Raw genomic sequence first — 16,980 nt, 5'->3', positions numbered from 1 at the left:
GGAGCATCCAGGCCACGCTTCTCTGACTCACTGTGCTGCCAGACACTGGATTTGAACTAAGATGTGTGCTGCAATTCCCCCCAACACCATCCATATTTTCTGTTTACTGTCTGCCATAACAGAACACCATAGACTGACAGCCAGGCACGGTAGATCACGCCTGTAATCCCAGTACTTTGGGAGGCCGAGGCAGGCGGATCACTTGACGTCAGGAGTTTGAGACCAGCCTGGCCAACGTGGCGAAACCCTGTCTCTCCTAAAAATACAAAAATTAGCTGGGCGTGGTGCAGATGCCTATAATCCCAGCTACTCAGGAGCCTGAGGCAGGAGAATCGCTTGAACCTGGAGGCGGAGGATGCAGTGAGCCGAGATCACGCCACTGCACTCCTGGCTTGGTGACAGAGGAAGACTTTGTCTATTTAAAAAAAAAAATACCATAGACTGAGGGGCTTCGACAAAAAGCATTTATTCCTCACAGTCCAGAGGCTGGAGGTCTGAGATCGGGGCGCCCACATGGCTGGGCTCTAGGGAGGATGCTTCTCCAGGGTACAGACTGCTGCCTTCTAGCTACATCCTCACATGGCTGAAGGAGGCTTAGAGGGCTCTCTGCAGGCCTCTTTGTGTGTTTGTTTTGAGACAGGGTCTTACTCTGTCATCCATGCTGGAGTGCAGTGGTATGGCCATGGCTCCCTGTAGCCTCAACCTCCTAGACTCAAGCCCTCTTCTTGCCTCAGGCTCCTGAGTAGTTGGGAGTACAGGCACACACTATCACATCTGCCAATTTTTTTTTTTGTATTTTTGGTAGAGATGGGCTTTTGTCATGTTGCCCAGGCTGGTCTCAAACTCCTGGGCTCAAGCAATTGCCTGTCTCAGCCTCTCAAAGTGCTGGGATTACACAGCACCTGGCCTGGGGGCCTCTTGTATGAGGGCACTAATCCAATTTGTGAGAGCCCCATCCTCATGACCACCTCCCGAAGGCTCCACCTCCTAGCACTACCACACCGGGCATGAGATTTTGACGTGAATTTTGGGGTGGACACAAACATTCGGTCCATAATAACCATGTTTAAAGTGACTGAACTAAATCACTTATAGGGAAAAACAACAATTTTTAATGTAGAAAAAAATATCGACTGTTTTGTTGTTGTTTTTAAAGGAAAATTCCTAGGCTTTGAAAGTCTCACCTTTGGAACAGAATAGTGCTGATGCGTTCCTGTTGAGAATATTGAGCTACACAGGTGAACGTGTACTTCACGCTGCTTCCTAATATTAAGACTCACATTTTCTACAACCTCTGAGCTTATCTTGTTTTACCAGCCACAGAGTATATGTAAGAGTTGCTATGTTTTAAGGCAAGAGCAGAGGGATATTAAAGAACCCAGTCTAAAAGCAGAAAAAGCCAACAGACGCAGAGATTATTTAAAGTTCTAGCACATGTCCGTGCTTAAGATGAACGGGTTCCAAACTACCCCATTTGCCACTTAACGACCTCTTTTCCCTCCACCCACAGCTGCATTTGGGGAATGGAACCAGAAGAAACATTTCCCCATGCTTAGTGGTTCTCCTCTTCCTTTTCCTCTGGTAAGTTCTGGAAGGATTCTTATGCAATCAAAGAGCATGAAAAATGACTTGCAAGAGGAAAATTGACAAGTCAAAATAAAAACAAACAAAAAAAAATGTGAAGGGGGTACGTGGGTTCTCCAAAACAGCGCAACTGTCATTCTGTGTGGGGAAATCAATGGTCAAGTCAAAGATCTTCAACTGGTCTGTCAGCTACAAAGTTCAAAGCAAATGTGCATCCAGCCTTCCTGTGTTTCTGTGGGCTTTGCTCCATGCTTTCACTGGCTTTATCTCAAGCCTATCTGACAATTATTTTTGGCTCATTCGATGAACAGCTTTCAGTCAATTTCTTCTGTTTTGAATGCTTAAAGTAGGGCTCATCCTCATGTACTATAGTATTCAGAATATTATTGGAATTATTATTCTGATCAGACTCAGTCGATTAAAAATTGACCAGCTATTAGATGGAGTGTGATGTTGGATGGGGGCTGGGGCATTCTAGAGGGGTCAACACAGGCCTTGCTTTTGAGGGTCTCACAGCACCAGGAAGGTGTAATAGATAGAATCATGGTCCCCACAAGGAGGCTGCACATCCTAATTCCCGGAAACCATGACGATGTTGCTTTATACAGAATCAGGTACTGATAAGTAAAGGGTCCCGATGTGGGGACAGTATTTTGAAATATTTGGGTGGGTCCAATGTCCTCCAAAGGCTCCTTCTAAGGAAGCAGGGAGATGGGAGAGCCAGAGAAGGAGCTGAGACAACAGAAGCAGAGGTCCGAGGGAGGGAGGTGTGGAGGCGGTGTGCTCCTGGCACTGAGGGTCGGGGAGGGGGCCGTGGGTGAAGGAGGGCAGGCAACCCCCAGGAGCTGGAGAAGGCAAGGACACAGATGCGCCCTTGCAGCCTGTGGAAGGAATGCAATTCTGCCATCACCTTGGTTTCAGCCCAGAAGACCCACTTTAGACTCCTCCAGGACCATAAGGGCGTCACCTGCATTGTTTTAAGTCATGACGTTTGTGGTAGTTTGCAACAGCAGCCATAAGAAACCATATAGAGGAGGAGGGATGTAGAGAGGATGTGGAACGAGCCAGAGTGCACCTGCCCCAGGCCCAGGTGCAGCAACCTATCCCCAGCTACCTGTCCCCAGCTACCAGCAGTGGCCTCTGACCTTGGCTTCCAAGTGCAGCGCAGACAGCCTCGGCCAGGGTTCTCCTCACTCCCACTGCTTACCACCAATCCTTAAAGACTCTGGACACATGAAATATTGTGTAAATTCTAGAACAGTATTTTTCAGATGTGGGATCTGAGAAGCAGCTCCTCAGTAGGGACCCCACTTAGAGTTCTTCACCAAGGTGAGCAGATAGGCCACACACAGCACCCATGAACAAGAAACTGGGCTAGGGACAAAAATATTTGTTAACAAGAGATACTTTCCAATAATATTCTGAATACTATAGTACATGAGGATGAGCCCTATGTCAAGCATTCAAAACAGAACAAATTGACTGAAAGCCATTCACTGAATGAGCCAAAAATAATTGTCCAATAGGCTTGGGATAAAGCTGGTGAAAGCATGGAGCAAAGCCCACAGAAAACATGGGAAGCCCAGGGGCACATTTGCTTTCAGCTTTGTAGCTAACAGACCAGTTTAAGTTGGTCCTTCCTGTCCTGCACCCTACTTAGAAAGAAACGAAATAGTAGGTAAAATCCAGTCCCCCAAGGTCAGAGGAGTAAAGACTCCCAGTGGCTCAGAGCATAACCGTTGTTCAGCCAGATTCTTTACTTGGCAAAGAGATACAAGACTTGATTTACTTTGGCGTTTGTGATGGGGACTGTGGCCACAGGGAAGAGGACCAGGGATTGTTGGGTTGAACTCTACACATCATTTATCCAACAAGCTCTGAGCACCAGGGCACCAGGTGCTATGCCAGGTAATGAGATACAATGGTGCAAGAAGCGGTTCTGGGCCCTCCAGGACTCCACCATATGGAGTAGAGGGGAAGGAAGTGAAGCACCCATAAAGATGTAAGTAATCACTTATAGCAGAAAGTGTGGCAGAATAACTTGAGACCCCATGGGACGTACTTGGTGAGCAACCGGTGGTCTTGTCTTGCTCAGCAGACTGCTTGGCTAGAGTGTGCAAGGTGACAAAGCTTTGAGGTTATCTTGGGGAGAAAATGGTTGCTTCTGCTTAAGAGGAGATCTGGAGGGTTAGAGAGGGAAATAATCGGAATTAAACAGCTGCCCTAAGGAAAAGTATCTTGGAGAAAGAACAGAAACATTTTTAAAGGGATTTTAGAAATTCATGTGGTTTGCAATATAATATCCTTCTCCATCTTTTCAGACATATTCATAAAATGGACATTATTTTTCCATGCTTCTAGAGTTGGTAGAGGGAGTTTTGAGTTGCAAGGACATGCTAAGTCTGTCAGTTTGGATTCTGCTTGGCCTATGTATAACAGAACTATCCAAAATATTAGTAGCTTAAATGACATGTGTATTCCTCTCTCATGTAAAGGCAGTCCAAGGCCGATATCGCAGGTGCATGATAAGATCCAGGCTCCTTCCAGTTTTCTGCTTCACTATCTAAGCAGTGGCTTCCATACTTAAGGAAACCTCTTTATCCGTCATGGCTGCTAGAGCTTCAGTCATCACATCTGCCTTCCAGGCAGCTAGAAAGAAAGACGAAGGGTGGCTGGGCATGGTGGCTCGTGCCTGTAATCCCAGCACTTTGGGAGGCCGAGGCAGGCAGATCACCTGAGGTCAGGAGTTCGAGACCAGCCTGACCAAAAAGGAGAAACCCCACCTCTACTAAAAATACAAAATTAGCCAGGTGTGGTGGTGCATGCCTGTAATCTGAGCTACTCGGGAGGCTGGGTCAAGAGAATTGCTTGAACCCAAGAGGCGGAGGTTGCGATGAGCCGAGATCGCGCCACTGCACTCCAGCCTGGGCGACAAGAGTGAAACTCTGTCTCAAAAAAGTAAATAATAAATAAATAAATAAATAAATAATAAATAAATAATAAAGAAAAGAAAATAAAAGAAAGAAGAGGGAAGGGCAAAAAGGATATACCAACTCTAATAAAATAAGATTTCTGATATTAAGGAAGAAGAGAATGGCCACTGAAGGCCAACTGAACAGTCTCTGCTTCCTTAGTTCAACCTATAAATGGGAGTGGAGTAAAAGCAAGAGGGTCAGCCCAAAAATCCCCATGTGAGTTACAAATGTGACAAAGCTGCAGTGACAAGATTCATAAAGGCGGTTGGAGCTGACTCGGATTGCATGAGCTCTGAGAGGCTTCCTAGAGGAAAGTACACAGCATGTGAACTAAGCCTGAGGCATGTATGAGAGTCCACCCGGTGAAAGGGGAATGGCGTTCCAGCGGAGAAACAACCAAGGAACAGAAGCTGAGTGGCGCTTTTCAAACTCTCAAACCCTGGGCTCTTCTTACTCCATTTCTGTCCTGGCTGAGTTTCCTGCAGGGGAAGCCTGCAGCCCAGCCCTCTGCAAGTGGCTCTCGGAAGTCACCAGCAGCCTGCTTATCCCCAAAGCCCGAGACCAAGCCCCAGGCCTCGCCCACACTGCAGAGCCTCTGCTGGATTAAGCCTGCATGCCACCCTCTGGCTCTCTTCCCATCTCCATTGCTGCTGCCTCTCCTTCTGAAGAGGGAATAACTCACACTGTTTACAACAGCACCCCCAGCCACATCTGGAAACCTGTCCCCAAACGGCCAGCATGGAGGATTTGAATCAGCCTGCTGTGTGAACCCACGGACCTGGGCTGCCAAAGTCTTCTCACTTCCAAAGATGAGTCTCTATGTGTGTATGAACTTCTTAGGACCAAGTTCTTTTCAAGAAACACTCTAGTACAAGAAAATAAACCTAAGTGTGTGTGTAAATGAGGCCATGGATATGCTGCTGAGCTTGATTTAATCATGCCACATTGTATACATATTTCAAAACAAACATCACATTGTATACATGTATCAAAACATGAATATAATATATACAATTATGATTTGTCAATCAGAAATTTTAAAAATATATATATTTTTTGAGACAGGGTCTCACTCTGTCACCCAGGTGATAGTGGTGCAGTGGCATGATCATGGCTCACTGCAGCCTCAACCTCCCAGGCTCAAGTGATCTTCCCACCTCAACCTCCGGAGTAGCTGGGACTACAGGCACGCACCACCATGCCTGGCTAATGTTTTGTATTTTCTTTTGGTAGAAACAGGGTTTAAACATGTTGCTCAGGCTGGTGTCAAACTCCTGGGCTCAAGCAATCTGCCTACCTCAGTCTCCCAAAGTGCTGGCATTACAGGTGTGAGCCACTGAACCCAGCCAGAAATTTTAAAAATTAATTAAAAATAATAAATAAATTCATAGAGATGATGAGGAACTACATTCCTGAGACTAGAAGAAAGAACACAGACCTATCAGTAAAAAATTCCTCCTATTTCTTGGCTCTTTGCACATATTACATAAGGTGTCTGGCCAAGACTTTGCACCATTTTTCCTTCCATGCTCTTTCTCCTGTTAATTGATTTCAATTTTTTATGTATTCTGCATAGAATCTATTATCATAGCTGGGTATGGTGGCTCATGCCTGTAATCTCAGCACTTTAGGAGGCTGAGGCGGGTGGATCACGAAGTCAAGAGATTGAGACTATCCTGGCCAACATGGTGAAACCCTGTCTCTACTAAAAATACAAAAATTAGCTGGGTGTGGTGGCATGCACCTGTAGTCTAAGCTACTTGGGAGGCTGAGGCAGGAGAATTGCTTGAACCTGGGAGGCGGAGGTTGCAGTGAGCTGAGGTCATGCCATTGCACTCCAGCCTGGCAACAGAGCAAGACTCTGTCTCAAAAACAAAAACAAAACAAATCTATTATCATATCCATGTATTGCAAACACTTTCTTCTACTCTGTGGCTTGCCAAATCGTTCTTACTGGTCATTTTTGAACATATAAGTGGTTGATTTTAATATAGCTCAATTTATCAAATGTTTCCTTTATGATTAGTACACTTAATGTCCTATTTAATATATCTTTTAGTACTCAATACAGATATCCACCTACAAAAACCAAAAACAGTCATCTTCGGAAGAAACCTGTGCAATAACATTTGTCTGTCCTTAGCTAAGGGATGGAGAAGTATTAGCATCTCTCTTCTCTAACCAGCATGTTTTTTATTGTAGTAAAATACATGTAACATAAAATTTACCTTTTAAAGTGTACAATTCCATGGTATTAAGTACATTCACAATGTTGGACAATCATTACCACTACCTAGTTCCAGAACTTTCTCATCACCCCAAAAGGAACCCACGAACCAGTCCCTTTCAACTTCCATCTCCTCCCGCTCACTGGCAACCACGGATCCACTTTCCCTTGCTCTGGATTTGCAGACTCTGGCTGTTACACATAAATGGGATCATAGGACACATGGCCGTTTGTGACTGAGCTTCTTCCACTCTGCATTATGTGATCAAGGTTCATCCGCATTGTGGCCTGTATCAGTGCCACACTCTTTCTGATGGCTGATGACACACCACTGTGTGGAGAGATGGCATTTTGTTTATTCAGCTGCTGATGGGCCTTTGTGTTGTTTCTACCTCATGGCTATTGTGAATGATGATACTATGAACATAGGCTTACAAATGTTTGAACATCTATTTTCAATTCTTTTCAGTATATACCTAAAAGTAGAATTGCTGGGCAGTGTGGTAATTCTGTTTTTAACTTCGAGGAACTGCCAAACCATTTTCCACAGCAGCTGCACCATTTTACATTTCTACCAGCAGCATATGAGGATTCTAATTTCTCCACATCCTCACCAATATTTGTTATTTTCTGGTTGTTTATTATTATTATGGCTACCCTAGTAGGTGTGATGTGATATCTCATTATGATTGATTGATTGATTTTAGACAGTCTTGCTCTGTTGCCCAGGCTGGAGTGCAGTGGTGCTATCTCAGCTCACTGCAACCTCCACCTCCCAGGTTCAAGTGATTCTCGTGCCTCAGCCTCCCAAGTAGCTTGGATTACAGGTGTGTGCCACCACACCCAGCTATTTTTTTGTATTTTTAGTAGATATGGAATCTCACCATGTTGCCCAGGCTGGTCTCAAACTCCCGAACTCAGGTGATCCACCCACCTCAGCCTCCTAATGTGCTGGGATGACAGGTGTGAGCCACCACACCCGGCTGTCATGGTTTTGATGTGCATTTCCCTGATGACTAATGATGTTGCACATCTTTTGGGGTGCTGTTGAGCATTCATATGCCCAACACTGGCTATGCCAATGAGGATTAGGTGTAGGTCCTAGGTGGCTTATCTAATCAGCAATTTAAAAAAGTTGTTATTTCATCATTGTCAGAGGTCAACTAGAGGAATATGAATTTAATCTATACAACTTCTATTCTTTTTCTATTTTTTTCTAAAATATATGAAGTTTTCCTCTCAAATCAAATCAAATACACATCTGTCATCACCATGGAGGAAAGGTAAGAGAATGACTTCCATTGAGAAACAATTTTGCAACCACCCTGGACTTTTTTTACGGACTAAACATTTTGTCTCTTTTCCAGGAAAGGAATGGCAAGGTTTGCTTCTATCTGCATGTTTGGCAGCCTATTTTTGTGTGGTACCCTTAGTCCCCAAGAATAAGCCATCAGAAGACCTGCATAGCTACAATCAGCATTCATGGCATTGGTCACTCCTCATTCTAAAAATGCCAGCACTGTTTTCTCTCCCGCTGCGTCACACCAGGCACACTCTCCATTTCTCAAGGCAGGTAACAAATACACAACCATGGCTTAAATATAATTGAGCAAATCAAGAAAATGAATATGCTGCCTAGGTTTACAACTCAAAGACATCTATTCATGCTGGAAGAGGAGAGAAAAAAATGAAAAACAACAACAATGCAGAGATTACAGGCATGTGCCTAAATTGAATTGAACAATCCCTCCCTCACCACCACCTACTTGACAGTGATATAAATAGGGCATTCTCTTTTGCTGTCTAGGACTGCTTGATTTTTCTTTGAACCATAGAGATGAAGTATCAATAATGAGACAGTTCTTGCACCATACAGACCAAGAACCTTCTCATCTGGAATCAAATATCATCTGGCAACTCCCTGTTAGAACCCAGTGCCTTCCATGTGAAGCCCAAGCCTCGTGATGAGATCACATGCAGGTGCTCAGGCGACACTCCCAGGTGAGCTACACTTTAAGTCATCTCAGGCCAGGGAGCAGCCCTGGGGGGGAAGAAGCTATCTTGGAAGTGGATCCTCCTGCCTTGTCTGTTCTAGACTCAGACATAGAAGGAGGGCTTCCCCACTGCAGGCTTTCCAAACTCTGACCTCCAGAATCCATGAGCATAATAAAAAACAGTTGCTTTTATGTCAACTTTTAAGTTTGGGTGATTGTTTTTACAAAGCAGTAGCAACTATGACAAACTGACACATTTATAATATTATGTCTTCAAATACATAGACGTTGCAGGTCTTTGCACTAACCTGTCTCCTTTCTATCCTTTTTTTAATTTTTATTTTTAATTTTTTTTGAGACAGAGTTTCACTCTTGTTGCCCAGGCTGGGGTGCAATGGCACAATCTCGGCTCATTGCAATCTCTGCCTCCCGGGTTCAAGCAATTCTCCTGCCTCAGCCTCCTGAGTAGCTGGATTACAAGTGCCCGCCCCCACACCTGTCTAATTTTTTGTATTTTTATTACAGATGGAGTTTCACCATGTTGGCCAGGCTGGTCTCCGCCCTCCTCAACCTCCCAAAGTGCTGGGATTACAGGTGTGAGCTACCCGGCTCCTTTCTATCCTTTTTAAAAATTATGTAATTTTCTGCATAAAGGATATCCACATTTTATGTTAAATTTATTGCTACTTTATTTTGTTCTTGTTACTGTTATAAATGGCAACTCTTTCAATTACATTTTCTAACCACTTGTTGCTTCCAGAAAAATTGCACCATTTAATACAATTAATTGGTTCTTTTTGTTTTTTAATTTGGGGTTTTGTTTTAAATGTATCCATCCTAATTGAAACTTTGTACTCCTTGACCAATATCTCCCCATACCCCCAGCCCTCATAACCATAACTTTATTCTCTGCTTTTCAGAGTTTGACTTCTTTAGATTCCACATGAAAGCGAGGTCATGCAGTATTTGTCTGTGCCTGGCTTATTTCACTTAGTGTAATGTCCTCCAGGTTCATCCAGTGAGTTTTCTGAAAACAAATTCTTTTTGTTTTCTACGTAGACAGTCATATGATCCAAAAAATAATGACAGTTTTTCTTTCTTTCTTCTGGTACTTAAACTTTGATTTCTTTTCCTTATGTTGCTGCATTGGCTAGGACTTTCATCCAGGGTGGTGAGGATTTCTCGGCACTGTGGCATTTTTGTTTTCTATTTGCTTTGCTTCATATTTGGCTCCTTTTCTTCATCATTTCCTTTTTTAAAATTGAATTTATCAAGGTTTAGTTTTCCTCTTTCTCTCTTTGTTAGAAAGTTACAGTTTCGATTTCTATTTTAACACACATTCCTAATTTTAAAACCTCTAAATGTTAACCCCCTACTTACCTGCCCCTAAGGGCAGGCTCAACATTCCAGAATATTCTGTCCAGATAGCTCTGGATCAAACTGCTCTGGATGAAAAGACATCAGGAAGAGCAGACTTTTCCAGTTCAGGGGTTCTGGTTTCTGGGGTTTCTTCCCAAGCTGTCATGCTAAAAAAAGCTTAAGACAATTTGGCATATATTAATTATTGTATGTGATTCATTATTCAACACTGATTCCACCCAGGATTATTGATAAGGTGTATGTCACAGCTGTTTCTCTCTTTCCTACTCAATGGTCACAACACCTACTCATACCTGGGTGGCAGGTATTGGCCCCTAGTGAGTCACCGCCAGATTCCCAGCTTCAAATGGCATCTAGCAAGCAGCCCACGACCCATCTCCCGATTTCCCACTACAATACTGGGGAATACGAGCACTCCTATCACCAGTCTCCTTAGCTAAACTAAATAAACACAACTCACATTTGCCTAAAATGGCATCCAAGTGGTCAGAACCATTTGGATATTTCTTGAAGAAACAGAAGACATACAAGCCGTGAAAAGGATGGAATTTTAATTTTGATAATGGGTGACAGCTTGGCTTCTCTCCCAACGTGGTCTAGTTTACTTGGATTTCCTAACTTAGCTCCTTTAGATTTTCCTAGCTAAGCTAAAAGTCTTTCCGTCCCTTTGGAGAATAGGTCTCCCTTGAATACTCCGGAATTCATTTCCTCTCACTCGAAATTAAAGCTAATGAAAATTTCTATTATTTTCTTAAAAAAAGAAAAAAAAACCCCACTCCCTCAGAATGTCTTCACCCCAAATTCCCTCCTACTTCCCACATCATTTTTGATTATCTTAGTTCCATTCTTGTTTCCCTAAATCAGTCATTTTTAAGAGCTATAACTTATCTAGGTTTCCTACCATATGCTATTGACTTCTTTTCTTCCTGTGTGCCTCTCTCACTCACTGCTCCCAGAAACCAATCCCCTTCTTGGATACACCCGTTGGTCATTCTTTCACAGAGGGCATGGGCTGGCAAACATCTTAGACTGCAAATGCCTTTATTTCACCCTCATTCTTGAAGGATAAGCTAACTGAGTATACAATTCGAGGATGAGAGCTATTTTGTCTCATTAAAAAAGAAATGTTATTTGCTGGTGTTTAATGTAGGTTGGGCATCTTTAAGCCAAGAATCTGAAATGCTCCAAAACCGAAACTTATGTGTGCAGACATGATGCTCAAAGAAACCCTCACTGGAGGATTTTGGCTTTTTTTTTTTTTTTTTTTTTTTTTGAGACGGAGTCTCGCTGTGTTGCCCAGACTGGAGTGCAGTGGCGCAACCTCGGCTCACTGTAAGCTCTGCCTCCCGGGTTCACGCCATTCTCCTGCCTCAGCGTTCCGAGTAGCTGGGACCACAGGTGCCCACCATCATGCCTGCTCAATGCGTAAGTATAATGCAAATATTCCGAAATCCAAAAAAAGTCAAGATGTGAAACTGTTCTGGTGCCAAGCATTGTGGGTAAGGGATACTCAGCCTGTATTGCCGATGAGAAATCTGGTATTACTCTAATTGTCATTCTGTGGTAAGAGATGTGCTATTTTTCTCTGAAGTTTATCTTTGATATTTAATAGTTACGATGAGTCTAAATGTGAGACTGCTTCTGTTTTTCCTGATTCGGACCTCACGTGCTTTTCAACATGAAGACTTAAGTCTTTCTTAAATTTTAAAACATGGCTGGGCATGGTGTCTGAAGCCTGTAATCCCAGAACTTTGAGAGGCCAAGGCAGGTGGATCACCTAAGGCCAGGAGTTCCAGACCATCCTGGCCAACATAGTGAAACCCCATCTCTGCGTAAAAAGAAAAAAAAAAAAAATTAGCTGGGCTTGGTGGCAGGGGCCTGTAATCCCAGCTACTTGTGGGGCTGAGGCAGGAGAATTGCTTGAACTAGGGAGGCAGAGGTTGCAGTGAGCTGAGATTGCACCGCTGCACTCCAGCCTGGGCGACGGAGCGAGACTCTGTCTCCAAAAGTAAAAAAATAAAATCCTAAAAATTTTTAGCCTTTATTTTTTCTAACACTTTGTCTTCCCCATTCTCTGCATGCCTTCCCTCTGAAGGAAGCTCTGTAGGTTCGATTATGTCTAAGCCAGTTTACATTTCCTCTGGGCATGTGTTGGAAGTTTTCGTTTCGTGTCCCACGCTGTTCTGCGTCCCTCCTGCAGTTCCCTCTGCCGCGTCCTGTCCCATGTTCCTGGTGGCTTCTGCAGACCTGCCTTCCCGCTTGCATATGCTCTCGATCGCGGCTGGTTTACTGTGTGGTGCATCATTTGAGTTTTCATTATCACAACCACATTTGTTAATAGAATTCCTACTCGTTCCTTTTTAATTTTGCCTGTACTTTTTTCATCCCCTCTCCTAAGACTTCAAGAACTGTTTTGTTGACATCTCTTCCAGATTCTTCCAGGGTGTGCTTTATTTTCATTGCTACATCCAGCCACTGACACCAGGCAGTTTGTTCCCCACGTGACGTGTAATACTTGGCTTCAGTGTGAGCTAGTTCCATATGTAGACATGCACCTGCCCTGGGGCGTGGGACATCCGCAGAGCTCCCAGGTTTCCTCATCTCTGGGCCAGTTTCCCATGTTCTTTTCTCAGCTCGTAGGCAGTGTGAATTCAGAACCCGCACCTTCAACTGGCTCAGGATTCTGCCAATGCTTTTTCCACACCTGGCTTGGAGGGGATGCCTCTAAGCTGTGTCTCCGCGTCAGATGGGCAGACTTTTCTAACTCCCAGATCACAGTTCGGGCGATCCTCCTGGCTCCCTCATGAATGACAAATCCCAGCTCTGTGCAGAGTGTGGGGCACGAGGCAGGGACAGAGGACAGCTGTGGGCTCAACTCCTTCCTCCAGGCAGGTGGAGGCAGAGCTCTGAGCGCTTCACAGTCCACTGAGTTCCCATCTTGGTTCTCAGCTGTGGCTTGGAGTTGCCTTCATTCTGGCGCTAGGGAATTTCAAGCGAGGATCTGAATTTCCAAATGTTTTGTTACTTTATGGAGCATATTTATGTGTTTGGAGCAGGGCCACTCTGTGAGGGGTTGATCTCCCTATCAGCTGCATCCACCATGGGGGTTACAGGGGCAGAATTGGAATTCTCAATTCGTAATATAACCAAGTTGAGCTTGAAAGAAAAACTCAAGGATGTTATGTCCTGGTGCTAGCAGTGGGCACCTCGAGTCTGAGAACTGTTGCATTTCCCTGGACCGTGGAAGGGGTCATCTCTGCCTCTCCTTCCATTTTTAGGATCCAACATTGTGCCTGGCCCCGCCTGGGTGCCCGCGCAGCAGACAGCTGCTCCTTGCTCATGCTTTACAGATGTCCTCCCTAATTCTTATACCCTTTTGAAGTAGATATGTTATGGCTTTTGTTCCTTTTTAAAATTTACCATTTTGTGCTAAAATACATTTGAAATAAAATGTACCATCATAACCATTTTTAAATGTACATTTCAGGATGGAATACATTTATGCTGTAGTGCAACCTTCACCACCGCCCATCTCCAGAACTCTCTTCATTCTGCAAAACTGAAACTCGGCCCCGGGTGCCCATCCCGCTCCCTGCCCTGGCATCCGCCCTCTACTTTCTGTCTCTCTGATCTTGACTGGAAGTAGGTATGTACTTAGTTCACATTTTAAAGTGCAGAGCCTGGGACCCAGTGAGATGAAGTCACTTGCCTGTGGTCACTCGATAGAAAATGGCAAAGCCGGGCATCCCACCCGAGGTCTGTGGCCACAGCCCCTGCCTTGGGGGCCACTACACTGTGGCTTCTTTCAAGTGAGTGCTGAGGAGGAAAGGGGATTCCGCTGCACAACCTCAGTGGTGAGATGAGATGAACGGGTGGAAACTAAATGTAAGGAATGGGTGAAAATATGCCAGTGAGCCTCCTGGAAGGGCAGTAAATTCCCAGACATTCGAAGAATCGAAGTCCTGAAAGGATGACCCAGCGGGGACAGGGCAGAGAGGACCCTGCCACAGCTGAGCGATGGCCTAGATGCTCGTTCTGGGTGCTGTCCCTTCTGGGACTCTAGCGAAATTGTTTTCCTGTCTATTCAGAGTCTGCCATTCATTGGACTATAATGCCCTATTTCATCTGATTGATGACCCAAATAGCTTCAAGTAGCTCTCTGCGGGTGGCCAGCCGCCCTGGAGGGTGTCCAGTTACAGGAGCTGAGTACACTGGACGGCTTTTCTCTTCCACAGTGGGCAATGCACGGTGGGTCCCCCCTCGTCAGGATTAATGAGAGCTTTGGTTGCAGTCCCCCGCCGCCCCCCGCCTGTTGCCACGTGACAGTCTCACAAGCTCCCCCGGGAGGAGAGGGGAGAAGCCCATCAGGCCACTGCAGTGGGCAGCAGAACCCAGGAGAGGAAGAAAGAAAGGAGAGAGGGGGAGGGGGTGCAGAGACAGAACCATTGAAAGTGTTTTCCAACAATGGACTTGGATCGGCTTCCCCTGCCCCTGCGGCAGGGAGCTCTCTGTGCCTGCGGCGCTGCAGTACTGAGGAATTCATCCCTGTCCAAGGAGAGTGAAATTGGGGTCCATGAGGCGAGACCGGCTGGCACTCAGGGTGCGTGGGGCCCGGCCCCGTGTCCAAGTGCCCCCCCTCCTTACTGAGGAGTTGGGTTGCCAGGTGCAGCGGCAGTTTCTCTCAGCCACGTTCAGAGCTGAGTTACCAGGTTCTGTGTGAGAAGGGAGCCCACTCCTGAGCCTGTGGGACAGGTCTCGGTTGGAGCAGGTGGTCTGTGCCCCTCCTCACCCCATATGTCCTGGCTTGGTCTCACCTCGGCTTCCCGGCCTTCCCAGGGCCCTGGTATCATCCTCACCCTAAAGCAGGCCCCTCCACCTGAAGGGCCTTCACACTGAGATGCCCGCTGATCTTCCCAGGACCCTCATCTCAGCGGCTCTAAGCTGTTCACCTTTACCCTGGACCCCCAGGAGGGCAGTGGATGAAGAACAAAGAGCAACAACTCTGCTGCCAGCACCAAAAAGCCCTCTGCTGACTCCCTCAAGTCCTCTTTTGCAGATATCTACACAGGGCCTTGAAAGAAAAAAGAACTAGAATTATGAACAAATCTCTGATGTGGTAGCTGCTTTCATTCTAGTCCCATCGCCCCTGAAGACAGTTGGGAAGGACCTGCTTTTCCTCTGTAGCCCTGGGGGACACCAGCCCTAACTAACAGCCCTCGTGCTGAGCTCCCAGCTGGGATGGCTGGAAGCTGGTGGCTCCAGGCCATCCTCTCTCTGCACAGGCATGGGTTTTCAAACACAACCCTGATGCCGTGCGTGCGAAGGGAAGGCGATCTGCCATCCTGTGGTTTTTGTCTTAGGAAGGTCCTCCCCACTGGAGGGAGCATAAGGATTCAAGGATTAACAGGGGGAAGAGGATATGAAGCCCCGATAGGGCGGCTTCATCCCAGACAGAGAGCAACTTCAACTCTGCAGAATGTGCTTGCGGATGTCTACAGCTATTTACATCCTGAACCCTCTCCTTCTGCTCATTATTATTATTGTTATATATTTTTTGAGACAGAGTCTTGACATGTTGCCCAGGCTGGAGTGCAGTGGCTCAATCTCTGCTCACTGCCACCTCCACCTCCCAGGTTCAAGAGATTCTCCTGCCTCAGCCTCCTGAGTAGCTGGGATTACTGGTGCACGCCACCATGCCTGGGTAATTTTTGTATTTTTTGTAGATATGGGCTTTCACCATATTTGCCAGGCTGGTCTCAAAATCCTGACCTTAGGTGATTCACCCCCCTTGGCCTCCCAAAGTGCTGGGATTACAGGTGTGAGCCACCGTGGGCCCGGCCTCCTTCTGCTCATTTAGCCTAAGCTGTCCGCATTCCAATCAGCTCTCCTGTGTCACGCTGATCAAAGTGCTGGCACAGACTAGAAGGAATGAGAACAAAGTGAACACGCATGGTTCCAAAGACCGGAGCAGCACAGCCTAACTGATGTCAGCACTGTTTGGCTTCGGGAGAAGTGAAAATGAGAGATGAACAAAGCATCTTCATGTTCTGTTTTATAACCAAGGGGGTGCACCTGATCTGGGACGGGTCATAGTCTTGAAAGAAATCATTTCTGTGTCACTGATTTTCCTAAAGAATGGCCCAGGTCACCTGAGTCACACCGGGAGGTAATCGGGCTCAGGGACAGTGTCTCCTTGCCTTTGTCACCCAGAGCTAGGAGGCACCTGGACTTAGCGGGTGTTCACAGAGGCGGTGGCCTCAGCACAGTGCAGCGGGGGCCTCGGTGCTCCACAGATGCTGAGAAACAGAGAGGCTACAGCACAGGCCTCTTGGGCTCTGCATGTTGTTTGATGCAAGTCCACCTTAGAAACACAGAAAGAGAAGACAGGGGCGGGGGGAGGGCGCAGAGACGGAACCTTTGAAAGTGTTTCAAAGACAGAGCCTCATGGATGCCAGAGCGGGACTGAGACTGAAATTCATGGAAGTTACATTTACGGAAGCTCTTGGCAGGCTGTTGAGGGGTGTGGGGGGCAAGCAGCCGCTGTAAATGCTGGTTTAAGTATTGCTTGTGCCATTCAGAGCATGGTGGGCAGTGGAGGCCCATCATTCTGGGACCTGGTCGGGCGGAGCATCAGCGCATCACAGACTTTTCCCCTCCAAGGTACAATTTTATTTCTTTCAAGTATAGACAACATTCTGAAATACTCACAAAGCACTCCTAAGCAAAGTCCTGTGTCTTTGTGGGTCACACTCATTTGTAATACGCGGGGCCTCGCTGAAGCTCTGCAGACTGGGCAAATCCCCTGCTATTGGTGAAAATT

At 46.0% G+C, this 16,980-nt stretch overlaps 1 long non-coding RNA gene across 1 annotated transcript; it reads left to right on the top strand.

Annotated features, from left to right (window-relative positions):
• The first annotated feature begins 11,501 nt into the window (after positions 1-11,501).
• On the top strand, positions 11,502-15,265 carry LOC105739652. The gene is made up of 2 exons (XR_001115605.2): positions 11,502-11,585; positions 13,648-15,265. It is a non-coding gene; the product is annotated as an uncharacterized LOC105739652 (long non-coding RNA).
• Positions 15,266-16,980: the final 1,715 nt, after the last annotated feature.

The sequence above is a fragment of the Nomascus leucogenys genome, chromosome 4 (genome assembly GCF_006542625.1).
Source record: "Nomascus leucogenys isolate Asia chromosome 4, Asia_NLE_v1, whole genome shotgun sequence".
Lineage (NCBI taxonomy): Eukaryota > Metazoa > Chordata > Mammalia > Primates > Hylobatidae > Nomascus > Nomascus leucogenys.
This window is presented reverse-complemented; position numbering and strand designations above follow the sequence as displayed.